The sequence below is a fragment of the Notechis scutatus genome, chromosome 5 (assembly GCF_049901735.1).
Source record: "Notechis scutatus isolate UNSWTSFEM ecotype Mainland chromosome 5, rNotScu1.2, whole genome shotgun sequence".
In the NCBI taxonomy this organism is placed as follows: Eukaryota; Metazoa; Chordata; class Lepidosauria; order Squamata; family Elapidae; genus Notechis; species Notechis scutatus.
Window position 1 is genome coordinate 92,178,903 of NC_142013.1, and position 18,409 is coordinate 92,197,311.

Sequence of the window (18,409 nt, forward strand, 5' to 3'; positions counted from 1 at the left end):
CATCCCTGGCCTCCCGAGGTCAAACATAACCCTGATGTGGCCCTCAATTAAATTGAGTTTAACACCCCTGCTCTAGGCAAATAGCAAACCACAAGGCCTATGCGGTGGGCTGACAAGCATACAGTCACATGGGCACGCCTTTCTACACAAAGCCTCTTTGGCCTCAAACAATTACCATGCAGTTGAGGTTGCTGGAGACAGAAGCTTCAGAGGTGCTTTTTCAAGAGGCAACTGGACTTTCACTTCTCATCCAAGAAGCTTCTGCTTCTTGGATGAGAAGTCAAGGGCTACTTGTACTCAAAGGACGAGCAATACAAAAAGTATAAAGGGGACCCAAGGTCTTGAAACATAGAAGTTTCATGAAAATCATTTGAAAAGACAGCTTGAATAAATAGAAGTTCCCTATTTGACAGCTGCACCTTATTATGATGAAGTTCTCTTTATTTCGCAAGATGTCATAGTTGAAACAAGCTGGGTGAGATCACTGTAGTGTACTGAATGAAAAATTCAAGAGCAGGAAAGATAAATAGCCTGGGGCAAATATAAAAATGGTGTATCTTCCCACTTCATGAGCAAAGGCCAGCTGAACTTGCAGTTGAACCAGAATTGGCAAAGGGGCAAAATCATCTCGTGAAGTTTATTTAAGAGAATAAAAAGGCTGCATTGCATATCAATCAAGGTATTATTGTTCTCCCAGCTTCTGCTGCCTGAGGCAACTACTGCTATACTTAATAATAGGGTTAAATCTAGGAAAGGAACTTTTACAAACAAAATGTTAACTATCAACTCTAAGAGTCAGGAAAATCCTCATTCTGAATCCAGGAACTGTACAGCACCTTAAAAACCCTACAGAGTTAAATGCAGAAAAGAAACTTAGATCTTTTATTAAAAAAAAACTTGAAATAGATATTTTAAATCTCTTAAGACTACTTTTTGAAATGACTACTTTTATTTTATGAAAAATTGTTGAGTTTGGAGGAGGGAATCTGATATTATTTATTGTTTGTCAGTCTCATAGCCAGTCATTTGTCAGTACCTCAACACTGACAATATGCTTTTGAAAGATTTCCTGAAATTTGTCCTGGGACTATAATTCCCATAATTCTCAGCTAGAAACACTGGAAACACTTGTAAAACTATTCCAAATAGTTACAGCTATTTAATTTAAGAACAACACACTTTCTCCTTTATAAAAAAAAGTGGCTGTTAGGAATTCAGTGAATGAGTTGCAATTTTCAGAATGACAGCTGCAAAGGAGAGAATATTCCATCTCTTGATGGATTCTATGAGGTTCTTGTCTACTTAACAGAAAACAGATAATCAGAGTTGGAAGGGATTATAGGTCATCTAGTCCAACCCCCCGCCCAAGCAGGAGACCCTACACCATTTCTGACAAATGGCAGTCCAACCTCTTCTTGAAGGTCTCAACTGATGGCACTCCCACAACTTCCGAGGGCAAGCTGTTCCATTGGTTGATTGTTCTCACTGTCAGAAAGTTTCTCCTTATTTCCAGGTTGAATCTCTCCTTGTTCAGTTTCCATCCATTATTCCTTGTCTGGCCTACAGGCGCTTTAGAAAATAGCTTGACCCCTTCCTCTCTGTGGCATTTCTAACAACATTGTAAGAGGAGTGAAATTGGTCCCATGTCTAACGTTCCCCATCCCCAAGCAGAAGCAACATTTTAAGTCTGATGATGGCTTCTTCCCATATTGTGCCGCTAACCTTTTGCGATGCTATTTTTAGATGCTACATGTATAATTCCCAAAGATCAACCTGCCAATTTCAATAGTACTCTACAAAATCATTTCAAAAATGCTCTTACACTGTGCAATCAATTATAAAGACTGTTAGTAGTGAGCGAAATAATAAATAACCCATTCATATGTACTGTTCAAAGGATTCACGTTAAGTAATAGCAACTCTGCATTAGATAAGGTCACTTTTATAAAATAAAATAACCTTTCTTCTCCTATTTCTCCTTGGGTTTACTTAGTCTGGGCTAGAATTCATTATTGTACCCTAAATTTGAACTTATTCTGTGACTTCAGAATATCAGAAAATGTATTCTTCTAGATGGAACAACCATCAGCCACCTCCTCTATATAGATGACATCAAACTGTATCCTAAGAATAAATGAGACATGAACTCACTGATCTACCTGACATGGATCTAAAGGACATTGGGATATCATTTGGATTGAAGAATGTGGCTGGATAGTCGTCAAGACAAGCTCTCTTTCCAGAAAATGCAATACTTATAATACCTATGATTCTCAATCATCCAGGTCATGGCTGTCCCAAAGGTGGCAACTGGACTTCCTTGTTTTTCTTTAAAGATGTTTCGCTTCTCATTCAAGAAGCTTCTTCAGCTCTGACCGGATAGTCAAAATCCTTCCATTCTCCACCATCCATTGCCTGAAGAAACTTCTTGGATGCGAAGTGAAACATCTTCAAAGAAAAACAAGAAAGTCTAGTTCCCTCTTGAACGAGCACTTTTGAGACAAATGCTTGGAAACAGCTAAGATATTGCACAGAACCATCAACCTCCAAGAGCTTTGGTAGAGGACTGGAGACTGAGGAAGACAAATACCACCCATAGGGGTGAGAAGGGAATTTATGTTTGTGTGCACGTGTCACATTTTATGTGTTACATAAAAAGTTAGTGATAGAGCACAAGATCTCAAAAAAAAAAAAAAAAAAAACCTCTGCTTTTTTTCAAGATTGAAAGGATTGTCCCAAAATTAAAAGCCTTTGTGCTGTTGAAAGCTTTCAAACTTTCAAGGACCACCAAGAGGTTTTTTTTTTAATTTCTTCCCAAAACATGAATGCTATGTTTCAAAGACAACATTATTTCTTTAAGCTTTTGCTATTACTGACCTCCTCATGTAAACAGCATCTGGCACCTTGTCCTACATCCAAACACTGAAGTTACACTTTCCAATTCTGTATGCTTTCTTAGATCCCCTAACAGTGCTGCTCAGAGCTTTACTGTTTGCTTTTCTGCTGCATGCTTATACATAGAAAATATTTACCATATAATATATTTGAATCTTTTAAAATATTCTTTTTGTTTAAAATTACAAAAGTAAATTATATTCTCTTATTTTCAAATAAACTTGTTCACTTCATTTCTAGACTTTTGCACAATTTACTAGCACATTTTATTAGCTTTTGAATGTTACAGTAAATGCAGATAAGAAAAATGGAATAGAATCAAATATATAATTCTCTCTCACACACACACCTGTGTCAACCCATTTAACTTAACATGAACACAGATTCCTATGTGCCTACAAACATACCCATATAGGGCCTTTCCCACACAATGGAGGTTGGGAAAGCCACCTAGCTCTATACATAGAGATGTGTATATGTTTAAATCTGCACCATTATTAAGATGAATGCATTAGAGATCAGAACTGAGTTCAAATGTGCCACCATGCTCCTTCCTCTATACATGCATTGTTGTGAAAACTGCCATGGGATGTAGCATTATGCTTACAGATTTCCATACATACTGAGAAAAAGGACAATTGATTTGTTTGGTATTTCTTATGTCATATAATAGTTCTTATAAAGTAAAAACACGCTTGTGTTTTAATACGTAGAATCATAAAATGGTTGATGGCACTATTAATCAGGAAGTAAGAGAAGCACTTTCTTTTTCTAGCATATGCAGAGCAAAAGCAGGCTCAAAATGGGAAGACCTATGGAAATTGCTTTAAGCTGGGCCTACTGTGTTGAGACATCCGCCATTTTAATCATTACCATCCATGCTGTTTTCTTGGTAATTATCATATTAATGCTGTCTATTTATTCCACACAGAAAAACATAAAAGTCTCTTAAAGCTTTATTTTAGAGGCAAGTTAGACGATGTAGAAAAGGATTAATGATACTCCCCTGCTAAACCTCTGATCAAAATGGAGAACTTTGTGGGTGCAGTTTTTATTTCTTTAACAATGCATAGAAGTGTTCTACCTTTTATCAATAAACTACCTCAAGCGCAATGTCCAGTTCTGGTCAACTTGCTTTAAGATAGATTCAGAGAAACAGAAACAGATTCAGAAAAGACAATGAAAGATGACAAAGGATTAGGAGGGAAGTCCTATGAAGAGACTGAAGGAATAGGACTGAAGTCCTATGAAGAGACTTGAAGGTATTTAGCCTTCAAAAGATTGAGGAGCAATCTGAGCCACTTTTCAAACACCAGAAAAGATGTAACACAGAAGGAACTCATGAGTCATTCTTTATCATTCCAGAATACAGGACAAGGACCAATGGATTTAGGTTACAGGAAGGTTGATTCCTTTAATGTTAGAAAAATGCCTTCCAACAAGATCAATTCAATAGTGGAACAATTATCCAAACAAGTGATGAGATGTTTTCGCTGAAAGTGATCAAGTGGAAGCTAGATAGCTATCTGTTGGATTACAATCAATGGCATACATGGCTCCTTCCAACCCTAGGCTTCTAAGTTGTCTTCATAGAGCTACTGATGTCATGTATTTTCCAAGACATTTTTATTTAATGTAGCTTTCATGTGACTTCACAAACTTTCACCTACCATCAAATTTCATAGAATCATAAAACAAAGCAGAATAGCTTTTGCTACCATGCTTTTGCTAACATACTAACTGAAACATATCTAAAGTAAAATACATTTAAGATTTACAGGTTTCAGTAATAAAACTGTAAAATAATGCTTAAATTAGGGACTACAATTGATTGATTAGATTCCAGTCTTCAGTCTCCAGTTTTCACTAAATCAAACCCATCACCAGCTTCTGGAAATCAAGCAAAAAGGCTGTAATAAAAGGTACTATACCTAATCAGGGCTTAGGATGGCCATCTGTGAGAAGATGGTGTTCCAATATTCTATGTATCGAATTGTTAAGAAAAACCTCCAAATTTATTTATTTATTTGATTTGCCAATTGTTTACAAGATAATAAGTATAAATGTATACATAGTTGTGAATACATGAAATGGGTACATATAAGAAAAATAAAAGAATAAGAGAAACAATAGGACAGGGACGGTAGGCACGTTGGTGCGCTTATGCACGCCCCCTTATCTTATACTTATATATACTTATACGCCCCCAAATCTTATACTTTGCCTTCCTTTGTTACTTTAGCTTTTAACCAGATTGTTCTTGAAATACATGTCTTTCCAAACACACAAATGTCCTCTGATAGACCTCCAAATAGACAATTCTTTTTATAAAGTAAGGCACAAAGTTACCTTAGTGTGGGTACTGAAGGAAAAGAGTACTCTCTCATTCCAAATCTAATATTCTCTCTGTGAAATATATCACTGTTTTGTTCTTACTTGTGTTCTTGTACAGTATACCTTAATACAGGAGAAAAGAAAAGGAAGAAATTCAAGTGTTTTTAATCAGATGCCTTTTTTTAGTAGGTGTAATAAGTACACTTAGTAAGTGTAGGACATTATAAAAACGTATGTTTTTAAAAAGCATTATCCTTAATACATCTCTAACAAAATGCTGTTTTTTTGATAATCCTTTTTTTGTACACACAGAGAAGAGCCCAGGAATCAGGCACTTGTAAAAAAACATCATAGTGTCTAACTGATGTCTTTCTTTGTCTTCATTTTCCTTCTTTTATCCACACAAACGTTTTTCTTCAGGCATCTTTGGGAATATCTGCCACCAAAATAACATTGTTACCAAGCAATTATTGTGAGTGGCTTTCTTGCAAGTGCTACATTAATGTTCCGGAAGCCTCAAGGAACTTAATTCATTATTCAGAAGTTGAATAATAAGATCCCTTGGCAACTGTGATAATTTTATTCCCAAAGAGAACCCTAAATTCATTCCCCAAATAATCTTGTTTACCAACTGCTTATTAAGTTGGCAAGGGCAGGAATGTTTCTTATTATTTTATACTAAGACAATGATGTGAAATACAAATCAGGTCTTTAAAAATATTTTCATGTGATTAGAAATTATAAATATATTAGCACCTACCAGAGGCTGCTCGATCATTATATTAGATAACAGAAAGGCTCTAACCAAGGCTGGCATACAGAAACAAAATATATGTCAATGTATAATTTACAAAGAATAAAAATAGTCTACTCCTTATCTTACTGGAAGGAAGGAAGGAAGGAAGGAAGGAAGGAAGGAAGGAAGGAAGGAAGGCTAACTCTAAATCTGCCTAAAGAATGGTAAGAAAAGATAATTGGGGCTAGATGTAGCCAGGCTACAGCTGAAGTTTTCAGCTAATCAGCTCCATTTCATTCATAATGAACACAATTTTAAGAAAGCGCTGGCTTTTACAACCTTTTCTCTAATTTTGCATAACACCTGACAGATTATTTTTCACACTTTTGTTAACAGATACACAGTTCTCTGACAAACAGCCTGCAGGGAATTTTTAGGAGTGCTGAAAATGATGGCGGCTTCCAGGAGGCGTGGAGAGCAGGCCTAAGTCCTGCAGGGTTCCATCTATGCAGGATGCAAGGAGGGGAAGGGGAAGGAGAAGACAGGCTAGTAGGGCACTACAGCATCGGCTTTGTCTGTGGTAAACAGGAAGGACTGGGGGTACTGCTTCGGTCATAACTTTGAAAGGTTCTGAAGTAAATTTGGGCTATCGGTCATAATCATGAAGGGTTGTTACGTGGCCTGTCATTTCCCAAGGACTACCTGTATAAAGTTAGAGTGCAAAAATCTTGTCCTAGTACAGAGGTCTCCAAACTTGGCAACTTTAACACTTGTGGACTTCAACTCCCAGAGCTCTCCAGCCAGCATAGCTGGCTAGAGAATTCTGGGAGTTGAAGTCCACAAGTGTTAAAGTTGCCAAGTTTGGGGACTCCTGTCCTAGTATATATTTGTGTAGCATGCACAGAGGTAGCCATCAACGTACAACCACAATTGGAACCACCATTTCCATTGGCAAGAAAGGCGGAAGGTAAGTGAGCCATGCCCAATTTTGTGACCTTTATTGCCACAAGTGTTAACCAAATCATTGCAGTTGTTAAATAAATCATGCTGTCATTAAGATAATCAAGCTTCCACATTGACTTCACTTGGAGGCCAGCCAGGAAAGTCATAAATGACAATCACTTGACCTCGGGATGTTGCAACTGCCATAAATATATGCTAGTTACTAAGAGCCTAAATTCTGATCATGTGAATATGGGGAGCCTGTGACAGTTGTAATCGTAAATCACTTTTTTCAGTGCTGTTGTAACTTCAAATAGTTGCTCAATGAATGTAAGTAAACTAATTTGCACACTTTACATCCCAAAGTCAGACCACAGTACTATAAGTCTTTCTAGTATGGATTTTTTTTCCTATACAGTAGTACACTGGGAAGAACCATCACACTGTAAATCCTTAGTAATAAATTATAAATTAGTTATAAATCCACAGTAAGACCACATCTGAAACATTGCATTCAGTTTTAGTCATCACATTACCAAAAAGATGTTGAGACTTTGGAAAAAGTGCAGAGAAGAGCAACTAAGATGGTTAAAGGCCTGGAGGCAAAGAAGGATTAGAGGTGACATTATAGCAGCATTCCAGTATTTGAGGGACTGCCACAAAGAAGAGCGGGTCAACTTATTTCCCAAAGCACCAGAGGACAGGACAAGAACAATGGATGGAAACTAATCTGGGGGAGAAGCAACTTGGAATTAAGGAGAAATTTCTTGACAGTGAGGACAATTAACCAGTGGAACAGCTTGCCTTGAGAAGTTGTGGGTGCTTCACAGTGGTGGGATTCAAAAAAAATTACTACTGGTTTGTGGGCAGTGGTGGGATTCAAAAAATTTTACTACCGGTTCTGTGAGCGTGGCTTGGTGGGCATGGCAGGGGAAGGATACTGTGAAATCTCCAGTCTGAGGTGGTATTTGCCGGTTCTCCGAACTACTCAAAATTTCCGCTACTGGTTCTCCAGAACTGGTCAGAACCTGCTGAATACCACCTCTGTTTGTGGGCGTGGCTTGGTGGGCATGGCTTGGGTGGGCGTGGCAGGGGAAGGATACTGCAAAATCCCATTCCCTCCCCACCCCACTAACCTGCTTTTCAGCTCCGTTCTCCTGGGCAGGACAACCAAAGAAGACCCAGCCAATCAGCTTGGACTCAGGAGGCAGAGAATAGATGGGGGCGGGGCCAGTCAGAGGTGGGATTTGCTGATTCTCTGAACTACTCAAAATTTCTGCTACCGGTTCTCCAGAACTGGTCAGAACCTGCTGAATGCCACCTCTGGTACTTCATCACTGGAGGGTTTTAAGAAGTGACTGGACAATCCCTTGTTTGAAATGATATAGAGTCTTCTGTTTGAGCAGGGGGTTGGACTAGAATAGTGATGGCTAACCTTTTTGTTATCGTGTGCTGAAAGTGTGAGTGTGTGTGCACTTGTGCTCACACGTGTGCCTGAACCCATAATGCAATGCATGTGCAACCTCCCTGTGCAACCCCCACCCCCTGAACTTGCACACACAACCTCACTCCCACCGCTCCCCTACATATGCGTGCACAACCCCCTGAGCTCCCACTGGCCCTTTTGCATGCGTGCATGACCCCATGCTCCCCCTACCCCCCTGCGCATGCACGTGTAACCCCCCCTGCACTCCCCCATCCTCCTGCACATGCGCATGCATCTCCCGTATGCACCCTGCCCCCATGTGCGTGCACAGCAGATACCCGAAAATCAGCTGGCTGGCGGGAGGCGCGTGTGCATGCGTACTGGAACTGAGCTGGGACGATAGCTCACGTGCCGTCAGAGATGGCTCTGCATGCCACTTCTGGCATGCGTTTCCATAGGTTCACCATCATGGGACTAGAACGTCTCCAAGGTCCTTTCCAGCTGTATTCTGATTGATTGACTTCAAAAATTGCACAGCACTATTATGCATCACAATTTTGAAACCCACCAGTAAAAGAGGAAGAAAGAAGTTGTGATTCATGGCATAAGAACCTTGCTAAAGCTCCCTTAGTTTCCAGTTCCGTCATTCCAAGACAAAGGCCTTGTATTTGATAGTATTGCCAGCTGCAGGGTAAAATTATGACGGTTTTATTCATGTGCAATGCCACTGCAACCTAAGTGTAGATAATTGTACATAGTTTCTAGGTGGGCAGCTGTGACCCAGGAAGCAACAAAGAAGAATCTAACGGTATTTGGATGGGTTAAGAAATATATTCTCTATAACATTTTGTGGACTGTAATTCATTTTATCTCATGCATGGACAATTATACTGGCAAAGTGATATTTTATACCTAGACCTAACACAAAGCTAAAATTTAAAGTCCTTCAAGAAAGTTAAGAATTTAACATATGGAGCTTAAGTACATTTGATTAGAAGTCAATTGATTTGATTCTAATTTCACAGCACGTGGCTTACAATCATAGCCTGACATTGTGTGTAATTTTTCTTCTACTTTCTTCATGCAGCTCCTTGCTCTAGAGAAGTCCTGTTGAAAAATTGTTCTAATTAGACACTATTAGAAGGAACATTCATCCACACCCGCAAAAGCTTTAGTATTTGTGTAGAAAAATAGCTGTTATCAACAGCAAACTCATAAATGTCAGTTGTAATTGTGTGCCTGGCATGGGCCATTCTTTCTCTTACCTTTTCAAACCAGTAATTTGTTGAGTTGAATGATAGAAAATCTATATAATTAACTTTCTTTTTTAAAAAAAGGGAGGAGAGAGTCTTTTTTCTTCCATATGCTTTTAGGTTTCTGTCAAATGTTTTTCCCTCACACCAACCCTCCTGTCCCAAATCTTCCCCTGGTCACCTTGTTATTTTTGGCTGGATAAATCATTGTCTAATATCTGTTTTCAAATAGACCCTGTCAGTTTTCTGTTGACTAGCTATTTATCTATAATCAATGTATACACTAAATTTTAAAATTTTAAACGACTGTGTGTTAGTCTTTCGACCTTTGTTCTGCAGTAGAATGCCTCATCTGTACATCCAGCTCTAAACAGTGAAATAATTTAGTAGCATTGTTACGTATCATTTGCTTTTGCTACTATCTTTAGAGATGGGCCTTAACAGAATGATGACTACATCTGAAACAGCGTTTTATGTCACAACACTATTGACTAATGACATTATTTACCTTCTTTATAGGGTTGTGTGTGGGTGAGCTACAATTAAAATATTCATTTGAAAATATCAGTGAACATTAACTCTTTTAATATTTAACATTTAATTTTAAGTCCCATCCCCTAAGGAGATACACCTGGCAGGACCCAGAAGAAGGGCCTTCTCTGTGGTGGCTCCCTCTCTCTGGAACACCAAGAGTCTTGGTGGTGCAGTGGTTAGAGTGCAGTACTGCAGGCTACTTCTGCTGACTGCCAGCAATTTGGCAGTTCAAATCCCACCAGACTCAAAGTTGACTCAGCCTTCCATCCCATCCTCAGCCTTCTGAGGTGGGTAAAATGAAGACCCAGATTGTTGGGGGCAATATGCTGACTCTGTAAACTGCTTAGAGAGGGCTGTAAAACACTATAAAGTGGTATATAAGACTAAGTGCTATTGCTATTGCTTTCATCCCCCCAGAGATTAGATTGGCCCCCTCTCTAACACTCTTTCAGAAGGCCCTGAAGATGTGGCTTTGCCAGCGGGCCTCGGGCACTCAGAGCGGGATGCAGCCTAGTATGAATGTGTATGGTTGCCAGGGTGGGGTTTATTATTTTATTGTTTTTCTTTTTATTCTTTTTATTTCTTTTATATGGTGTTTTTATATCCTTGTACGCCACTTTGAGTCACCGTGTGCGAGAGTAGGCAGCAATATACATTTTCTAAATAAATAAATTGGGTGCAGACTTATTATTAGTGGTATGTAGGTTCCCTGAAAATAATATTCTGAGCCCCTAAAAACAGTTCTGAGTAGCATGACTTTATGCAGTAATGTTGGTTTATTGAGAATATCGGCATGAATAGTGGCAATTGAAAATATGGTGCAGGTAGGTTAGATTGCATGACAGAAAAAAAAAGATGGTTTGTACGTGATTAGAGTGACCAGAAGTAGGAATAATTCATTTAATCACTCATAACTGGTAACTAGTGCTATAGTTAATAATCAACCGTTGGCCATTAATTTAGTTATGGAGGATATCAAGATGTGTAAGGCTTACAAATATCACATTGATGCACACTGATGCAAGCTTTCCACAGGATATTTATTTTAATGTATTTTGCATGAGGTAGTCAGCCATATTGAGGAAGCACAGCTATTTCTCGACGTGCAACCATTCATTTATTGGCCGTTTGACATTAAAACTGCACTGAAAAAAAAAGATTTATGACCATTTTCCACACCTACAACTGTGGCATCTTCCCCATGGTCACATGATCAAAATTTGGGTGCCTGGGAATTGACATGTACTTATGACAGTTGCACTGTCCTGGGATCACATGATCACCATTTGCAATCTTCTCAGATGGCTATTGACAGACAAACTGAATGGGAACAGATTTGCTTAATGACTGCATGATTCACTTATTGACAGTGATCTTCTTAAAGATTCTATGTCCAAAAAAGTAAAATAAGGCATAACTCATTTAACTGCTTTGTTTAGCAGCAGAAATTTTGGACTCAGTTGTGGTTGTAAGTAAAGGATAGTAAAGGATGATTTACTGAGCCTTTTTTTCAAGGTAGCATGCCAACAAATGGCATGCCTTCATCTTCTATCTGCAATCTATGATTGGTTTCCTGGTCATAATTATTGCTTCAGATGGTTCTTTTCTCCTATGATTAGAGATTACAGCCTTTTAAACTACCTATATATTTCACCCATTTCAAAAATATTTCTTGGGCAGACTTCTGGTTTGAAGGGCTTCGGCAAAAGACAGGAATCTGCGATCGTGCACGGTTTCTGCCTGGGCTCGCCGCTGGAGCACCCCGAGCCAGCTAGTTTCGGGGCTAAGCCACCCCGTAGAGATGGTGAAGAAGGGGGAGACTGCCAGCAGGGTCGAGGAGAGCCGCATCTCTCCTCCTCAGCTGGTCAAACTCCCTTTCCCGAAGGCAGTAGAAGCGGTGGTCAGAAATGGCCACCTCACAGAAGTACTCAACCAGAAAAGAACGTGCAGGAGGAAGATAAGAAGTGAAAGTTTTGGCTGACCGGGCTAAGTTGAAAAAGCAATAATTAAGGTACCCTGGAATTTAAATTTTACAAGAAATAACATCGCTCCCAAAGAAGAGTCGGAAGCAGTGAAAGAAAGTGAAAAGGGAAAGGTTTGGCTTTTTTCTTCTTCTCTCTCCTTCCTTATATTGACAATTAAGAATAAGAAATTGGAAAAATCCGCTTTGGCATCAATAGGCAATTAAGCTGAAAATATAACTAAATGCCAAAGGGACAATAAAGATTTCTGGACATTAAAAACTTTTTCTTCTATAAGCAGGAAGGGAGAGAAAAAGAATAAGGGCAGGATCTGGAAGAGGGAGGAGACTGCCTGGAGTTTAAAAGAATCTAAAGTAAAATTTCAATAAGACTTCTAAAAGATACATTTTAACTGAAACTTTGCAACTAAATAGTAACCCTAGGAAGAGAAAGTGGGGGGGGGGGGAGAAAGAGCAAAAAGAAACAGTTTGTGTGTATTTGGATTACTTGGTGACTTTTGGATTTTTGGCTATCATATTTGAATGACTAAAATCAATCGGGTGGTTGTTTAAAAATTTCTACAATGGCATTACTTTTGGATGAATTGAAAATGGAACTTAAAAAGTACAAAGAAGATGCACAAGAAGGGTTCCTTTGGCTTTGTTTTTCAATTCTTAGAAATGGAGATTTGGAACTATGATAAACAACAAGAAAAGACTGCAAAACAAGAAGACTGGGACAAAGAAGAAGCCATCTTTAATGAAAAAGAAACTCTATGTGGGGAAGAAAAAGGAAAGGGGGAAAAGAGGATGGAGAATTTAAGGCTTAAAAAAACAACCAAAGAAAAGAAAAATAATTCGAAAAATAAGTATAATACTGGAAAGCAACAGAAAAGGGGAATACAGAAGAGGGAAGTAGAGGCAGAGAGACAAAGGGGTAAAAAGGGGAGGGAGAAGAAGAGAGGGAGGAAGGAAAGGAAAAGAAGTTACAAAGGTCCGGAGCAAGATATAAAGAAACAGGATCTGTTTAGAGATAATGGGTGAAAATTTAACTGAAAGGGGGATTCTGTAAAGGTACATGAGATTGTGTTGTTATATTTGAAATAGAAATAACTTTAGAAAATTGGAAACAACATATGATTAGAATGAGGGATAGAATGGTTAGTGTAACTTAGTGAAATGTTTGTGAATAAAGTAAATGAAATAAAATAAATGAGAAAATTGAATTAGGAAGGAATGGGAACACTTTAATTAGTCAATGTTTTATGGGGAATTGATTATGGAAAGTTTATAATTGTTCCCAAAGAAGTATGATATTTAATTGAAAAGTAATGTGAAAAATCTTAAGACTTTAATGAATATTAATATTAATGATAGAATTGAATTGGAATGGAATGTTGTTTTAATTATATACATTTATAATTTTTTCTTTTTTTTTAAGAATCCTGTGTGTAGTTTAAGAATGTACCAAACAGAATCCTAATGGAAGCTATGTGTTATATTGAGTGTTATAATTTTAGGGGAAAGATATAAAGGCGTCATACTCCAATCAGTAACTACAGAAGAAATTTTGTTTAATGAGAAAAGATAATAGACAATTGAAACAGGACAGACAAAAAATATAAATATAATGATTTGAATTGAGATGAAATAAATACAATAAAATTGAGGAAATTAAAAGAGGGGAGAAGCTATGTAGAAAATGTAAAATAGTAATAAGATATGGAATAGAATATAAAAATGAATATGAACCTGAAATTGTGTCTGCACGAAGAAATGTAACCCGGGATTATGCTGCTTTCAAAAAAGATGTTTTAATTGTGTTTTTCTTTTTGTGAAAACTCAAATAAAATTTACAAATATATATATATATATTTCTTGGCCAGCTGTGGCATTTGGTGTAGAGACAGAAGGAGGAAATGAAGCGTTACAAACTTAATTGTTGATCATTACTGATTCTGAGAAGAAGAGCAATGATGATGAATAAACCAGCAACACTCAATAAGCTTGAAGATGGCTACCAATTACCTCCAGCAGGGAAAGATGTAGCCTAAATATTCAGCTAAGGGTGAGTGATTGTGGGTGCGAAAGTCTAGCAACATTTTTAGGGTTAAAATTCCAAAATTTACCATACCCTTTCCTATGAAATGCATGCATTCACCCGCATATCAAATCATAAATGAGAAAATGTAGGGAAAGAAGATGGTAGATTTACTGTACATTTAAATCCTATCTGAGGAGCTCAAAGTAGGCTGCACGGAGCATCTTTTCTAAATGTATCCATATAAACAGAAATCCTGTGAAGTAGGTTGGAGTGAGAAAATAAATGTCTGGAATCATCCTGCAAGCTCCATAGTTAAATGAAAACCTGAAATTATTGAAGACCTTCACTTTAACATTTACATTATAATGTAGTTGGCTTAGGGACCCAATACTACTGGTGGAGATGGTTGATGGACCAATAGTAGATCCCATTTCTCCCTCTATTCATTATGCTTCCTCCCTCCCCATCTTTTAGTTGTCTGGCAATGAGGTGGGCAGCAAACAAATTTAATAACAAATGGATGGATGGATGGATGGATGGATGGATGGATGGATGGATTGTAGGCCATGGAGATCTGGATCAAATCTGGCTTCACAAGCTGCTGATACTTTTCTTGAAAGTTTCTCAAAATTAAGCTTTGCAATATAATTGAAATGTCAGTATAAAAAGCCTATGAAAGTAAAGGATGATATTTTCAGATGTAAGGGAGATCCTTACCTACTTTTGAATCTAAACCTTTTGGTCTTTGATGCATTGCAAGAATTATTGAAGGAGATTTTAACTGTATGAAAATTGTCCTTTATAATGTGGCAGTCCTTTAAAAAGTTGCATTCCAAAGACTTAGGCAAACAAACAAGTGCAGTTTTTATTTCCCCCTCCTCTTGCTTCTAAATGTCATATGCAATTTGCTTCTGCAAACTAATTTGTTCTCAGTTGTTAATGGACCTCTCTCATTTTATTCAGTATGAATGTTCTGCGGAAATTCATATAATCAACACCAAAATGAAGCATAATGAAAAGAACAAAATGGCAAAGGATCACAGTGTTTTTCTTTGCTAAAATTAAATGATAATTTAAGACTAGCTAGAAGATGATTGTGATGCTTGGTATGTACACCGCATGAAACCCTTGACACCTAAAGTGCAGCACAGCTCTTGAAAGTTAGAACAAAAGTGTCTTTGTGGGGCTTGTGTTAGTCTTTTAACAATCTTGTCATCAAATGGACACACTTAAAGAGTTGAAAGAGTTCATTGTCCTGCCTAGGCAGCTGTGTGATTTCTGTACATTCTTTGTACTGTCTCTGTGGTATGCTCTGTTGACTTCCAACAGGCATTGTTTTTGGTGCACTTTCGGAGAGACTTAGGAAAGTCACCTTTAGATTAATCAAGAAAAATTTGCATTGGATGAGGTCAGGAATCCAATGTTATGAGATGACCAAACTGTAGTAGGGTTAAACGGTAAGTGAAAAAGGAAGACAAGTTAATCTTTCCTCTTTCTAGCTCTGTGCTTGAAAGCCATGAAGCAGTAATGCCTTTCCTATTTTACCCCTAGGAAAAGAAATGGAAAAGAGGCAAGGTTTCTCTTTCTGGAATGATAATAGGGCACACTTGAAATTTTGTGAGCATTGCTTAAGTACTTTCACAAAATGGTGTACATGGTAAATGTGGCCTACTAAAAAATAGCCAGACAAATGAAAGGGGTTAGCTTTAGAAGTATAATTTAATTCCAATTTAGTTCCTTTTTTTATGACTAAGGAACTATTTAGATTAAATTTGGGGATTTACTGGTTGGGGAGGGAAGAAGGAGTCTCAGAGGGTTTTCTTCCCCTTTAGATTGGGAAGAGGATCTTTAAAGGATATTCTATGTTTCTTCCACTGTTGAGGTAATTGGGGTTGGAAGGTTGGGACGTTAGATATCAAAGCATGGAATAAGGGGAGAGAGGAGGTCTATGACAATTAACTACAGCCAACTACAGACAATTAACTGCTGCCAATTTGCCATGGCCAACTCACCACTGCCAACTCGGCGCAGGACAACTCACTGCAGGACAGGAGTTACACTAATAACAAAGCAATAGTGGAATACAATCATTGAAGAAAGGATTCAAAGGGAGGACAGAGTAAAATGTTGTTGGAAAAATTATCCTTCTGGGTTCAGTTCCAAGTGGGGAAAAAGACACTGGAAACATGGAGGCTGTTTGGAAAAATGGTTTAATGGTGGACAGGATCACACGCCTTAGATGAAGAAAGAAGGAAAAGGGCTGATATGCTGAGAGTGCCTGGATTTTATACTCTCTGTTGGGATTTGAATTTGAGCTTGTATTCTGATTGGTTGTCAGACTCCCATGGGGCCATGCAGGGGCAACTCTGTAGGCTGTCCTGAGTCCCAGGCTTGGTTGAGCCTTGCTGGATGATGATGTAATGAAAGGGCTTTGAGCAATTCCTATTATAACTCTACCTGGAGTAGATCTTTGTTGTGTAAAATAGACTGGCCTAGGCCAGAGTGATGGTCCATTAGCAAAGGGGAGGGGGTTGAGTTTCTGTCTCTGAGGTGAGTTTCTGCCTCTGAGTTTCTACTCTTCTTAAGGGAAATATTCTGCCTTTTAAAAATTTCCTGGGATATTTCATTTTTCTAGGAGAGGGGTGGGTGATAACTTCCTACAATGTGAATGGCAAAAATTAAAATAATTTTAAAATAGAATTGTTAAATTGGCTCGCAGTGAATTGTTCATACATCCCCCCCCCCACCCCCATCCTGTTTTGGGTGGCAAAGTGCTGCAGGAGGCTGTCCAGGCCAAAAATGTGTGGCCTCCCGTGTCTCGTTTTGGCTGCCAGAGGCACCATGAGCTGGTCCTTTGCTATTTCCAGGCTGGCCCCATGGGCCAGATTTAAGCATCTTGTGAGCCGGATCCAGCCCGTGGGCTTTGAGTTTTACACCCATGATTTAGAGCTTCAGCTTCAAGAATTTAATACTTCACTATTTAGAACAACCAGAAGAAATCATCTCAAAAATGTATAGGTTACTTCTGCAGTTAGGAATAAGTGATTCACCATATACAGGAGAAAAGCAGCAGAACTAGGAGCAGAGTTAAGCACATCATCTGCTTAGAATTGTTACGTTCTCACATATGGTCCAAGTCCCACGTTTCCTGAATTCTGTTGACCCTTATCTAGCACCAATTTAATATTGTACTTCAGTTGATTAGATTCTTATGTATAGGCTGGAATAAATCATTTGTGCTGCAATCAAATAGATGGGCTTGATTCTTTGCGCCTAACACCATACAGCTTAAAGGAAGGTTTGGATACAGATCCCGTGGGAGATAAATTGCAAGAAAATATGGAAACTGGGTGAATTGATTTCACCTCCATGCAGTAGAATATTATACATTACTGGCACTGGACTCCCATTAGATTTGCACATATACTAACATTATTCTTCCAAATGCTGGAGGGGTTGTCAAAAAGGGGTCATTTTTATTTGTGGTGGTCATGTGATAAAGATATACTCTTTGGACATAACATTTTTGGGAACGTAAGTAACATCATTAAACAAAGAATTGAATTGCTCCCCTGTTAGGTTTACTGCATTTATTTACAGGGCTAAACTTCAAGCTTGAAAACAAAGAATTTCTTATCTATTTAATTTTAGCAGCCAGAATAATTATTGTATAACATTGGAGATTTCTAGATCAGTGGCCCTCAACTTTTGGAGCACCAGGGACCAATTCCACGGAGAAAGGTTTTTCCGTGGACCAGAGGGGGCATGGTTTTGCATGCTGCCTGAATCCAGCAGATGAGGCCAGTTCATGGACCAGGAGTTGGGGACCCCTGCTCTAGATAACCTAACATTTGAGATGTGGGTTAACAAGGTCTCCTTTACTGCCACATTAGGAAAAAAAGTCACAAAGTTAAAATGATGAAACATCAGAATCAGAAACCACAATTGGATTAAATTTGGATAGATTTTATTATTTACCTCATTAGCAACAAACTGCAATATGGTATAATGTACCTATGTAATTTAATTTAATTTAAACATGTACAATACCGGTCTCTTTATTTACACTGTACTGGTTCTTTTGTGCATATTCTTTCCTCTTCTTTTTCTTTATATACATCTTGGATTTATGTGAATGTTGTTCCCTGTATTGTTTGTTAATCATAGTCCAATAAAAACAATGGAAAAATATAAAAAACAAAAATTATAGCAATAGCACTTAGACTTATATACTGCTTTACAGTGCTTTACAGCCCTCTCTAAGCAGAGTCATCATATTGCCCCC

General features: G+C 38.2%; 1 protein-coding gene across 1 annotated transcript in view; it reads left to right on the forward strand.

Annotated features, from left to right (window-relative positions):
- ITGBL1 (integrin subunit beta like 1) overlaps nt 1-18,409 on the forward strand; it is a 190,375-nt gene that overhangs the window by 17,104 nt on the left and 154,862 nt on the right. The gene's annotated exons all lie outside the window — the stretch shown is intronic.